At 41.6% G+C, this 12,958-nt stretch overlaps 1 protein-coding gene across 1 annotated transcript in view; it reads right to left on the bottom strand.

Moving 5' to 3' along the window:
• LOC140735187 (docking protein 5-like) overlaps window positions 1–12,958 on the bottom strand; it is a 515,728-nt gene that overhangs the window by 1,597 nt on the left and 501,173 nt on the right. The window lies entirely within an intron of this gene.

The raw sequence follows: 12,958 nt of genomic DNA on the forward strand, positions 1-12,958 counted from the left end.
CTGGATGTCCAATCAATTTTCAGGGATTGCCAAAATCTTTAATGGAGTATTTAAACCTCAAATGCCCACTGCATCTCCATTTAAACCACTTGAGAGAGCACTTTTTTGTTGTTGTTGTTGGAATAAAGCATAAACAGTGACCAGGCCATAATCATCATAAGGTATTTTTCAATAAAAATTTATTTATAATTGATTACAAAGACCCAACTGCACCAGCAAGAACATGATGAAGGCCATAAGACAGAAGGCATAGGAGCAGAATTAGATCATTCAAACCATCCAGTGCTCTGCCAGTCAATCATGAGTGACTTCTCAACCCCATTTCCCAACTTCTCATTGTAACCCTTTACACCCCTTTACTTATCAAGAACCTATCAAATCTTTGCATTAAGTACACCCAATGACTTGACTTCCACAGATTCACAACCTCTGGCTGAAGAAATTTCTCATCATCTCAGTTGTGAAGTAATGTCCCTTTATGCTGAGCCTGTGACCTTAGATCAGAGACTCTCCTGCTAATGGAAGCCAATGAAATTATAACAGAACTATTCAGTAGGTTGAACTGTGAAAACAGAGAGAGAAACAGAGTTAATGTTTCAGATCAATGGCCATGTATCTGGAAGATTAGTTCTATTTCTCTCTGAGTTATTAGCTGACATGCTGAGTAGATTCAGCAGTTTTCTTTTCCATTTCAGTTTCCAACATCTGCATTTTTTCTTCTGCTTTTAAGTCCATAATTAACATTGACACCATGAATCTGAGGGTTAAACTCTGCAATGCTCCTTGCAGATGTTCATCTCTGCCTCAAAGACACCAATAATTCAGAGATGTGGACTGCCGATTCGATACCTGATCCAAATCTCTTACTTGCACAACCCAAATGAGCCTCACATGGTAAAGTATTTAGAACAAAGAACATAAAGATCAACAGTACATTACAGGCCCTTCGGTCCACAATATTGTGTTGACTATGTAACCTACTCTAGAAACTGCCTAGAATTCCCTACAACGTATTTTTCTAAATTCCAAACTAAACTAAGAGTCTCTTAAAATACCTTATTGTATTCACCTCTCCCACTGTCACTGGCAGTGCATTCCACACACCCACAACTATCTGTACCTGTTAAGACCGATTTCTTCAGAAACTGCTTCAACAGCAAAAGATCACAATTGTCAGTTTGAAATTCTGGCACCATGTGTAATCATGCTGAAAGTTTTGCAACACTTGTACTCAAAGCTTCTGGGTGTGAGCAGGCTGATTCTAAGGGTTTCAGTGCTGTGCTACCTCTAGCATGAATACTTCTGCTAAGAGAGCTTTCAAGATTGTGATGAGATTGGATATCAGATGCTGGAAAATTACAAATTCATTAAGTTTTTTCTGTCAGTCTTCGCTGTGGAATACACTAGCATAATTCAAGACATTTGAGAGTGTCAGGAGACAGAAGTGAGGGTAGTTGCTCTTAAGGAGAAGGTGTTTGGAAAGCTGAAAAGTCTGAAGGTAGATAAGTCACCTAGACGAAATGGACTACACCCCAGGGTTCTGAAAGAGATAACTGAAGAGATTGTGGAGGCATTAGTAGTGATTTATCAAGAATCACTAAATTCTGGAATGGTTCTGGATAACTGGAAAATTGCAAATGTCACACTAGACTTTAACAAGGGAGGAAAAGAAAAGACGAGACACTATTTTGCATTCTATTTTTAAGCTTGAAGCTTCAGCATACTCATTGCATGTGTTAAGAAAGGCTGAAGTTAACATGATTTTTGTTTAAAAGGGAAAATCTTGCCTGATAAATATGTTAGAATTCTTTGAGTAAATTACAGGGAGGATAGCAAAGGAGTTGCAGTGGATGTTGTTTACTTGGACTTTCAGAAAGTCTTTAACAAGGTGCTAAGCATGAGGCTGCTAAACAAGATGAGAGCCCATGGTACTCTAGGAAAGACACCAGATTGGATTGAAGACTAGCTGTTTGATAGGAGGTAAAGAGTGGGAATAAAGGGGGCCTTTTCAGGTTGGCTGCAGTAATTAATGGTTTTCTGCAGTGGTCAGATTTGGGTCCCTTTTCATGTTGTATGTCAATGATCTAGATGACAGATGTCATGGCTTTTTGGGAAAGTCTACTGGTGATATGAAGACAGGTGGTGTGCCAGGTGGAGAAGAGGAAACAGAGAGTCTGAAGAAGGACTTAGACAGATTGGTAGAATGGGAAGTGAATTAGAAGCTGGAATATAGTGTAGGGAAGAGCACTTTGATAGAAAGAATAAAGCTGCAGACTTCTTTCTAAATGGGAGAAAATACACAAATCAGGGGTACAAATGGACTTGGGAGTCTTTTAGCAAGATCCCCTGATTAACTTGCAAATTAAGTTGGAAGTAAGGAAAGCTAATGCAATGTTAGCATTCATTTTCTGAGGATGAAAATATAAAAACAAAAATGTAATGCTGAGGCTTTATGATGCATTGCTCAGACCACTTTTGGAGTGTTGTGAACAGTTTTTAGCCCCATATCTAAGAAAAAATGTGTTGGAAATAGGGAGAGTCCAGGTGAGGTTTATGAGAATTATCCAGGAAATGAAAAGGTTAACAGAACAGAAGTGTTTGATTGCTTTGGGCTTGTACTCAGAATCAGAATCAGGTTTATTATCACCGACATGTGACGTAAACTCACTGGAGTTTAGAAGAATGAGGGGGATCACACTGAAACCTATCGAATATTGAAAGGCCTAGATAGAGTGGATGTGGAGAGGATGATTCCGATAATGAGAGAGTTTAGGACCAGGAAGCACAACCTCAGAATATAAGGATGTGCTTTTAGAACAAAGATCCAGTGGAATTTCTTTAGCCAGAGAATTGGGAATCTGTGGAATACATTGCAATGTACAGTATGGCTATGGAGGCCAAGTCATTGGATATAATTAAAGCAGAGGTTGATAGGTTCTTGATTATAAGGGTGTCAAAGGTTATGGGAAGAAGGCAAGAGAATATAATAGAACAGAACTTTATTGTTATTGTTCAATGGATTTGAGAGGGAAAACAAATCTGTCATGATCAAATGGTGGTGCTGACACAATGAGGCAAATGATCTAATACTGCCCCTATGCATTCTGGTCTTATGGTCTCAAATGACAATATTTATGGAAATTTCAAAGTATTCTTTGTAATTCTGTCACATCACATTTATTCTCAGAAAATGTGAAATATTTCACCGTGTGCTTTATTGAACAGACTTCCTGCTCATTTAATTTATAAGACCATAAAACCATAAGACCACAAGATATTGGAGCAGACTTTAGACCATTTGGTCCATCAGCTTCACAGTTTCATTATGGCTGATCCAATGCTCCTGTCACCCCAATCTCCTCCCCTCTACCTGTATTCCTTCTTGGTCTGACCTATCAAGAATGTATCAACCTCTACCTTAAATATACATAAAGACTGACGTCCACAGCAGTCTGAATTCCACAGATTCCCCACTCTTTGACTAAAGGAATTCCTCATCTCCATTCTAAAAGGATGTCCTTCTGAGGCTGTCCTCTGGTCTTAGACCACAGGAAACATCCTCTCCACATCCACTTCATCAAGCCCTTTCAACATTCAATAGGTTTCAATGAGGTCATCCCTCATTCTTCTGAATTCAAGGGAATACAGGCCCAGAGCATCAAATGTTTTTAATATGACAATCCATTCAATTCTAGAATCATTTTCGTGAACATCCTTTGAACCCTCTCCAGTTTCAGTACATCCTTTCTAAGATAATGGGCCCAAGACTGCTCACAATACTCCAAGTGAGACCTCACTAGTGCTTTATAAAGTCACAACATTATGTCCTTGCCTTTATATTCTCATCCACTTGAAATGAATGCTAACATGGCATTTAACTTCTCACCACAGACTCATCCTGCATGTTAACCTTTCAGCAATCCTGCACAAGGACTCTCAAGTCCCTTTGTGCCTCAGTTTTTGTATTTTCTCTCTATTTAGTCAATAGTTAACCCTTTCATTTCTTCTACCACAGCGCATGACCATACACTTCTCAACATTGTATGCCACCTGCCATTTCTTTGCCCATTCTCTTAATCTGTCTAAATCCTTCTGTAGCCATTCTACTTCCGCAAAATTGCCTGCCCCTCCACAGATGATTCATACCATCTGCAAACTTTGCAACAACCCATCAATTCCATCATCCAAGTCATTGACACAGACATAAAAAGAAGCAGTCCCAACACAAAGCCATATAGAACACCTCTATTTCACGACAGCCAACCAGAAAAGGCTCCCTTTATTCCCACTCTTTGCCTCCTGCCAATCAGCCACTGCTTTATCCATGCTAGAATCTTTCCTGTCATACTATGGACTCATAGCTTGTTAAGCAGCCACAAGTCACCTTGTCAAGGCCATCTGAAAATCTAAGTACAAAACATCAACCAATTCTCCTTTGTCTATCCTGTTTGTTATTTCCTCAAAGGATTCCAACAAATTTGTCAGCCAAGAATTTCCCTTGAGGCAACCATGCTGACTGAAGTGTACTTTATCATGTCCCTCCAAGTACCTTGAGATCTTATCCTTAATAATTGATTCCAACATCTTCCCAACCACTGAGATCAGACTAACTAACCTATAGTTTCCTTTCTTCTGTCTCTCTCTGTTCTTGAAGAGAGGAGTGACATATGAATTTTTCAGTCTTGAATTTGAATTTGAATCGACTTTATTTCTTAAATCCTTCACATACATGAGGAATAAAAATCTTTACTCCATCTAAATGTGCAATGTGCGATCATAATAATTTATAATAAATAGAACAGTCAATGCAACATAGAAATACACTCAAACCAGCATGAGTTAATCAGTCTGATGGCCTGGTGGAAGAAGCTGTCCCAGAGCCTGTTGGTCCTGGTTTTTATGCTGCGGTACTGTTTCCTGGATGGTGGCAGCTGGAATAGATTCTGGTTGGGGTGACTCATGTCCCCAATGATCCTATAGGCCCTTTTACATACCTGTCTTTGTAAATGTCCTGAATCATGGAAAGTTCACATCTGCAGATGCGCTGGGCTGTCTGCACCACTCTCTGCAGAGTCTTGCGATTAAGGGAGGTACAGTTCCCATCCCAGGCAGTGATGCAGACTGTCAGGATGCTCTCAATTGTGCCCCTGTAGAAAGTTCTTAGGCTTTGGAGGCCCATACCAAATTTCCTCAACTGTCTGAGGTGAAAGTGGCGCTGTTGTGCCTTTTTCACCACAGAGCTGATGTGTACAGACACATGAGGTCCTCGGTGATGTGGATGCCGCGGAAATTAAAGCTGTTTACCCTCTGAACTCCAGACCCATTGAGGTCAGTAGGGGGTAATCCATCTCCATTCCTCCTGTAATCCACAACCAGCTTTGTTTTTGCAACATTGAGGGAGAGGTTGATTTCTTGACACCACTGTGTCAGAAAGATGACTTCTTCCCTGTAGGCCACCTCATTATTTTTGAGATTAGGCCAATCAATGTAGCATCATCAGCAAATTTAATTAACAGATTAGAGCTGTGGATAGCAACACAGTCATAAGCATACAGGGAGTAAAGGAGTGGACTAAGTACATAGCCCTAAGGGGCTCTTGTATTGAGAGTCAGAGGGGTGGAGGTGAGAGAGCCCACTCTTACTACCTGCCGGCGATCTGACAGGAAGTCCAGGATTCAGCTGCACATGACAGGGTCAAGGCCAAGGTCTCTGAGTTTCTTGTCAAGCCTGGCTGGAATTGTGGTGTTGAATGCTGAACTATAGCCCAAGAATAGCATTCTCACATAAGCATCCTTCTTCTCCAGGTATGTAAGGACGGTGTGTAGAGCATCATCTGTCGATCAGTTATGTCAGTAGGTGAATAGTAGGGGGTCCAGCTTGGGTCTTAGCAAGCTGTAGATGTAATCCTTGACCTGTGTCTCAAAGCATTTGCTTATTATTGAGGTGAGTGCGGCAGGAACCATTCTGGAACCGTTACAGAAACTAATGATTTCTGAAGGATCATTACTAATACCTCCAAAATCTTTTCGGCCACCTCTTTCAGTATGCTAGGATATACACCATCTGATCCAGGTGACTTATCTACTTTCAGACCTTTCAGATTCCCAAAAACCTCCTCTCTAGTTATGATAACTTCACACACTTCATGAGTTCTGACACCTGAAACTTCTGTCATATTGCTGGTGTCATCCGTAGAGAAGGCTGATGCAAAATACTTCTTCGGTTCATCCGTTATTTTGATTTCCCCCATTACTATCTCTCCAGAATCATTTTCCAGAATTCCAATATCCACTCTCACCTCTCGTTTATGCATTATTTATCTGAAGAAACTTTTGGTATCCTCTTTAATATTACTGGCTAGCTTACTTTGTAATTCCATCTTTTCCTTCTTAATTACATATTAGTTGACTTCTGTTGGTTTTTAAAAGCTTTCTAATCCTCTAATTTCCCACTAATTTTTGTTCTATTATATGCACTCTCTTTGGCTTTAATGTTGGCTTTGACTTCTCTTGTAAGCCATGGCTGTGTCATTTTTCCTTTAGACTAGTTCCTCTTTGGGATGTATATATCCTGTGCCTTCCGAATTGCTTCCAGAAATTCCAGCAGTTGCTGCTCTGCTGCCATCCTTGGCAGTGTTCTTTTCTAATCAATTCTGTCCAACTCCTCACTCATGCCTCTGTAATTCCCTTTACTCAACTGTAGTACTGAAACATCTGACTTTTGCTTCCCCTTCTCAAATTTCAGGGCAAATTTGGTTATATTACCTTAAGTTCTGGATCATTGCACAACACCCAATCCAGAAAAGTTGATCAGCTAGTGGGCTAAACCATAAGCTGTTCTAAAATACCATCTCTTAGGCACTCTAGAAATTCCCCCTCCTGGAATCCAGCACCAGCCTGATTTTCCCAATCTACCTTCATATCACAGGTATATTATTATTGTCACATTGCCCTTTTGGCATGCATTTTCTTTCTTCGGTTATAATTTGTGGGCCACATCCTTACTATGGTTTGGGGGTCTGTATACAACTTCCATCAGGGACTTTTTACTCTTGCAGTTCCTTAGCTCTATCCACAGTGATTTAACACTTTTTGACCCTATGTCAGTTCTTCCTAATGATTTGATTTTACTTGTTACCGACTGAGCTATCCCGCTCACTCTGCCTCCCTGCCTATTCTTTCGATACAGTGCGTGTCCTTAGACTTTAAGCTCTCAGCTATAATCTTTCAACCATGATTCACTGATACCTACACCATAACACCTGCCAATCTGCAACTGTGCTGCAAGTTCATCTACTTTATTCCGTACACTACATGCATTCAAATATAAAACATTCAGTCCTGTATTCACCCTTCTTGTTTTTGTCTGCCTTTTATTTTGCAACTCATCCCGTTGACTGCAATTTTCCCCTATTAACAGCCTCTCCTCACTACACATTACAGCTCTTTGCAAACCAGCTATCTCATCTTCAGCAGTATTATCCACCTTTCCTGCAATACTTTCTGCATTGAAATATAGGCAGCTCAGGGCATTAGTCACACCATGCTCTACCTTTTCACTCCTAACTTTGTCTGAGGTTTTGCCAACATCTGCCTCCACAAACTCTCTACTAACTATTCTGGCACTCTGGTTCCACCTCCCTGCAACTCGAGTCTAAACCCCACCATGCAGCACTAACAAACTTTCCCGCTGGGATAATAGCCACCCTCCAGTTCAGTTACACTGCCCCTTCTGTACAGGTCCCACTTTCCCTGGAAGAGAACCAACTGTTCCAACAATCTTATGCCTTGCCTCCTACACCAGCTCCTTAGCCACATATTAGGTTGTTTAATCATTGTATTTCTGGCCTCACTAGCATGTAGCCAGAGTAATCTATCTTTGTATAGAATTACACCCCTGAGATCACAACTCTGGAGGTCTTGCCCTCTCTGAACTTTCTGTGTAGATACTCGTCACTCACCCTACCCATGTCATTGGTAACTACCTGGACCATGACTTCTGGCTTTTCGCATGCTGAGATGCAATCCGAGATATCCTGGATCCTGGCACCCATGAGGCAACATACCATTCAGTAATCTCATTCTCACCCACAGAACCTTCTGACTGTTCCCTAGCTAATGAATCCCCTGTCAGCACATCATGCCTTTTCTCCCCACTTCCCTTCTTAATCAAGATGCAGACTCAGTGCCAGAGTCCTAAACACTGTGACTTTCCTCTGTTGGGTCATCCCCTCCTTCTCACCTCGACAATATCCAAAGTGATACAACTATTGAAGGGGGCTGGCCACAGGGGTACTCTGCACTGGCTCCTTAATTGCTTTCCCTTTCCTGACTGTCACCCAGTCTCCTGTGTCCCGCACCTTGGGTGTAACTACTTCTCTATATGTTCTATCTATCGCCCCTTCAGCCTCCTGAATAAACTGGAGTTCATCCAGTTCCAGCTCCAACTCCTTAATGTGGATTGTTAGAAGGCACATTGTAGTCTCCCTCTCCCCCCGTCTTCCAACATCCTGCAAGAGGAGCATTCAATTATCCTGCCTGGCATCTCTACTATTCCTATCTGTGCAGATATAAAGAAAGGAAGGGAAATAATCTTAACCTAGTACCTTGGTTTTCTTTGCCTTCTTTGACCAAAGCCCATTGTTGTTGAAACCTTGAAGAGCTAAAGCCGTAAGATCACCACTCTGACTCTGTCCACTCTGACGATGGCCACTCTTTTTCACTGTACTGTCCTGCTGCTACCTTTTGTACTCGGCAACGTACCTGATTGAAGTCCCCTCCACTCAATTCCAATTCTGGATTGGCTGCTGATCAAAGCTCTTTTTCATTGTAATGGCCCGCTGCTGCCTTTTGTACAGTATAAAGTGTAATTCTCTTTACCAATTGCAGGGAGCATGTTTATGCTTTCAAGGAATGGTGATGTTGTTGTACTTTTCTGAGTCTAACTGATCAGTCAAGTACAACAGATGACAGGTTTAATTTTCTTGTTGTCTAACTTTGTAGAAAGTGAAAGCTTCATGATATGTTTAAACAATGTTTCATTTTGGTGTAAACTGATCAAAGGCAACAATGTGAATGTTGATCTTTCTTTGTGAGACTATCACCAAAGTTACTTTATTTGTATTCTAGATTTCATCAATATCAGTGCAAGGAGATAATCATTTCCTCTTTTCTGAGCTGTAAATCAATTTGGTAAATGAGATCCCTTTCAACAAAGGAAATGAAATGGCAATTTCAAGTTAACACCCTGTATTCCCTTCTGCTTCGATATGCAAGATATCTTGATTCAGTTTTCAACAATAGAAAATGGTTTTGGTGTGAAACAAATGTCCCTGCTATAACTTGTTCCATTATTTTAACACATTTCCTATTGTGCTAGATTTTCAATGCAGCAATTACAGACACTCCATTATTTCTGTACAGCAATCTCACAATACCACCCATGACCCTCAATTCATCAACCCCATTACTTTTCTCCTCTTCCTTCAGTTTTTTCCCATCATTATTCTGAAATGTCACACTACTGTTTTACATTTATTTAAGAAGTTTATACCATTCAAGCTTTTGTCTAAAAATAATTAATATACACTTAATAGTGGAGACATTCCCCTGTTTTCAATTATAACTGTCTTGCTTTTCATGGCCACTAGGTGTCCCCATCAGTCAGAATGCACATGGATTGCAACTTTAGCCTTGCTCATAGAGTAATTTTGACATGCAGCATGGACGCAGGTCTTTTAGCTACCCAATCTAAATGAAACAACACCCATTTACCCAGTTCCTACACCAGTCCAAGTTCATCCAAACTCCATCCCCCATCTGATCCCACCAATCTGTAAGTATTTGGGATGTGGAAGGAAACTGGAGCAGGTGGAGATCCCACGCAGGTACCGCCAGAGGTCGGGATTGAACCAGGTTTGCTGAAACTCTGAGGAAGCTGCATGGCTTGTTGCACCACAGGGGCATTTCCAATTCCACATTTACATTAAACAAAGAAGTATTGTTCATTTGTCACCGCATTGCTTAGCATGGTTACTTGTCAGAAATATAGATAGATAGATAGATAGATACCTTATTCATCCCCATGGGGAAATTCAACATTTTTTCCAATGTCCCATACACTTGTTGTAGCAAATCAGTAAAAATATGATATGCATCTAAATCACTCTCTCAAAAAGCATTAATAATAGCTTTTAAAAAGTTCTTAAGTAGTTTACTTAAATACATTAAATACAATCAACCCCGGCACTTTAACATATCTTACTCCTGGCGGTTGAATTGTAAATCCTAATGGCATTGGGGAGTATTGACCTCTTCATCCTGTCTGAGGAGCATTGCATCGATAGCAACCTGTTGCTGAAACTGCTTCTCTGTCTCTGGATGGTGCTATGTAGAGGATGTTCAGGGTTTTCCATAATTGACCGTAGCCTACTCAGCGCCCTTCGCTCAGCTACCGATGTTATACTCTCCAGTACTTTGCCCATGACAGAGCCCGCCTTCCCTACCAGCTTATTAAGACGTGAGGCGTCCCTCTTCTTAATGCTGCCTCCCCAACACGCCACCACAAAGAAGAGGGCGCTCTCCACAACTGACCTATAGAACATCTTCAGCATCTCACTACAGACATTGAATGATGCCAACCTTCTAAGGAAGTACAGTCGACTCTGTGCCTTCCTGCACAAGGCATCTGTGTTGGCAGTCCAGTCTAGCTTCTCGTCTAACTGTACTCCCAGATACTTGTAGGTCTTAACCTGCTCCACACATTCTCCATTAATGATCACTGGCTCCATATGAAGCCTAGATCTCCTAAAGTCCACCACCATCTCCTTGGTCTTGGTGATATTGAGACGCAGGTAGTTTGAGTTGCACCATATCACAAAGTCCTGGATCAGTTTCCTATACTCTTCCTCCTGTCCATTCCTGACACACCCCACTATGGCTGTGTCGTCAGCGAACTTCTGCACATGGCAGGACTCCGAGTTATATTGGAAGTCTGATGTGTACAGGGTGAACAGGACCGGAGAGAGCACGGTCCCCTGCGGCGCTCCTGTGCTGCTGACCACTGTGTCAGACCTACAGTCCCCCAACCGCACATACTGAGGTCTATCTGTCAAGTAGTCCACTATCCAATCGACCATGTGAGAGTCTACTCCCATCTCCGTTGGTTTGTGCCTTAAGATCTTGGGCTGAATGGTGTTAAAGGCACTAGATAGTCGAGAATCAAAGCAGGATTGTGGTATGATACAGGATGTGGGACTGTGCAGTTCCATCTTGTTGTGAACTTAATACATGCTGAGCATATCTTCTTAGTCTGACTTATATTAATAAGTTACAGTATGATCACAGCCTTTAGAATTCATACCTGTGCTATTTTCCAAACTACTAGAACCATCATACACCAGTCTGTTGAACATCAACAATGCAATTGGGGATATAAAAGATGAAGGTTTTCCCAAAATTCATCCTATTCTCCAGCAGTATAATGCTTTTGTACTGTAGGTCAGTGAATTCTGCTCTGTTGTCAAGTCCTTCTGTACTCACTTCTGGTTTCCTCTTGGAGCCAACTCATGCAACATAGACTCCATAAGTTTCCAGTTCTCAGACTGGGAATTCTGCCTACCGAGAGCATGCCAGTTAATGCAGTCTCAGTTAAAAGGATTCAGAGAGATTAGATGCAAGTAGAAACTCAAGAAAGACATCAGCTGCAGGATACCTGGAGTACCACACAATATCAATGAGTCATCTATGCAGAGAATGGACAGCCAATGTTTCAGCCATTCTTCATAACCAGACAGAAAGAGGGGAGACAGTCAACATTAAAGTGGGAGGAAGGGCTGTAGCGAGACCTGGTGGGTGAGGGGTGAATCCAGAAGAGAGGGGAAGATAGGCAAGTAGGAGAGTGGGTGTGAAGTATGAAGCTGGAAGATGATAGATGGAGGTGCCAAAGGGCTGAGGTAGATGGAATCTGATAAGAGACAATGGAAGATGAAATAGAGAGAAGTAGGTGAGCAAGGGAACCGGAGGTAGGAATGTGCGGACACTGGATATATTGAGAGCGTGGGGGAGGTGAAAGAGAAGGTATTTTGGGGGTTGGGGCTATGAGATAAATTTAATCCTCAGGTTTGGCCTGTATGGGTTTGTCTAAGGGAAGACAGCCTCCGGCCCAGTCAGACTGAGAAATCTTGTTTGTGTGAATGCTGCATGATGTGTCGCCCGGTTACAAATCCGAACTGCAAAATATCAGACAGCACACCATATGCAATTAAACCATTGAACTTCATAAATCTTAATCTGACTATTGGGTTAGTAAAGAAGGTATAAAGAAAAAGGGCCCATTTTACTGAAACAGTCTAAATTGCACATTGGAGCTCACGGAATTGTCCAGTTGTCCCCCATCAACCTTCTCTGAGCATTGCTGACTGTCGGACCCTCACTCCAAGTCCACTCCATCCACCGGTCTACCAATTCCTTCCTTTCGCGTCTTCTCTCTTCATCTCTCGTCAACAAAAGACCACAAAATCCCTGCTCCCAGACCCACAAGAAAGAACAACATGCCTCTCATTGGCTAGCATACATTCCAAAGCCGCAGTTATCTCTAGTCATAACCCAAACATTGCTGCTACAGAAAAACCATTACCTTAGCAGTGAAACATTACACAGAGGCCATTACATTAGCAGTGAAACTTTACAGCGCGTTATATAAATGAAATTAAATAAGGGAGAGACAAAGAGAAATGGTTGCTGGAATTACGAAAGAATTAAGTTCATGCCATCAGGTTAGAGACTAACAGTGAAAAAAACGGTGTGCTTTTCCTCTTATTTGTATCTGGGCTGAACTGAGCAGTGGAGTAGTCTGTGGACAGACACGCTGGTGTGGAATGGGAAGTGAAATTGAAATGGTTTGCTGCCAGTTGATCTTGGCCATTATGTCGGACGGAACAATAGTATTTGATGAAGTG

This window comes from Hemitrygon akajei, chromosome 11 (assembly GCF_048418815.1).
Source record: "Hemitrygon akajei chromosome 11, sHemAka1.3, whole genome shotgun sequence".
NCBI lineage: Eukaryota > Metazoa > Chordata > Chondrichthyes > Myliobatiformes > Dasyatidae > Hemitrygon > Hemitrygon akajei.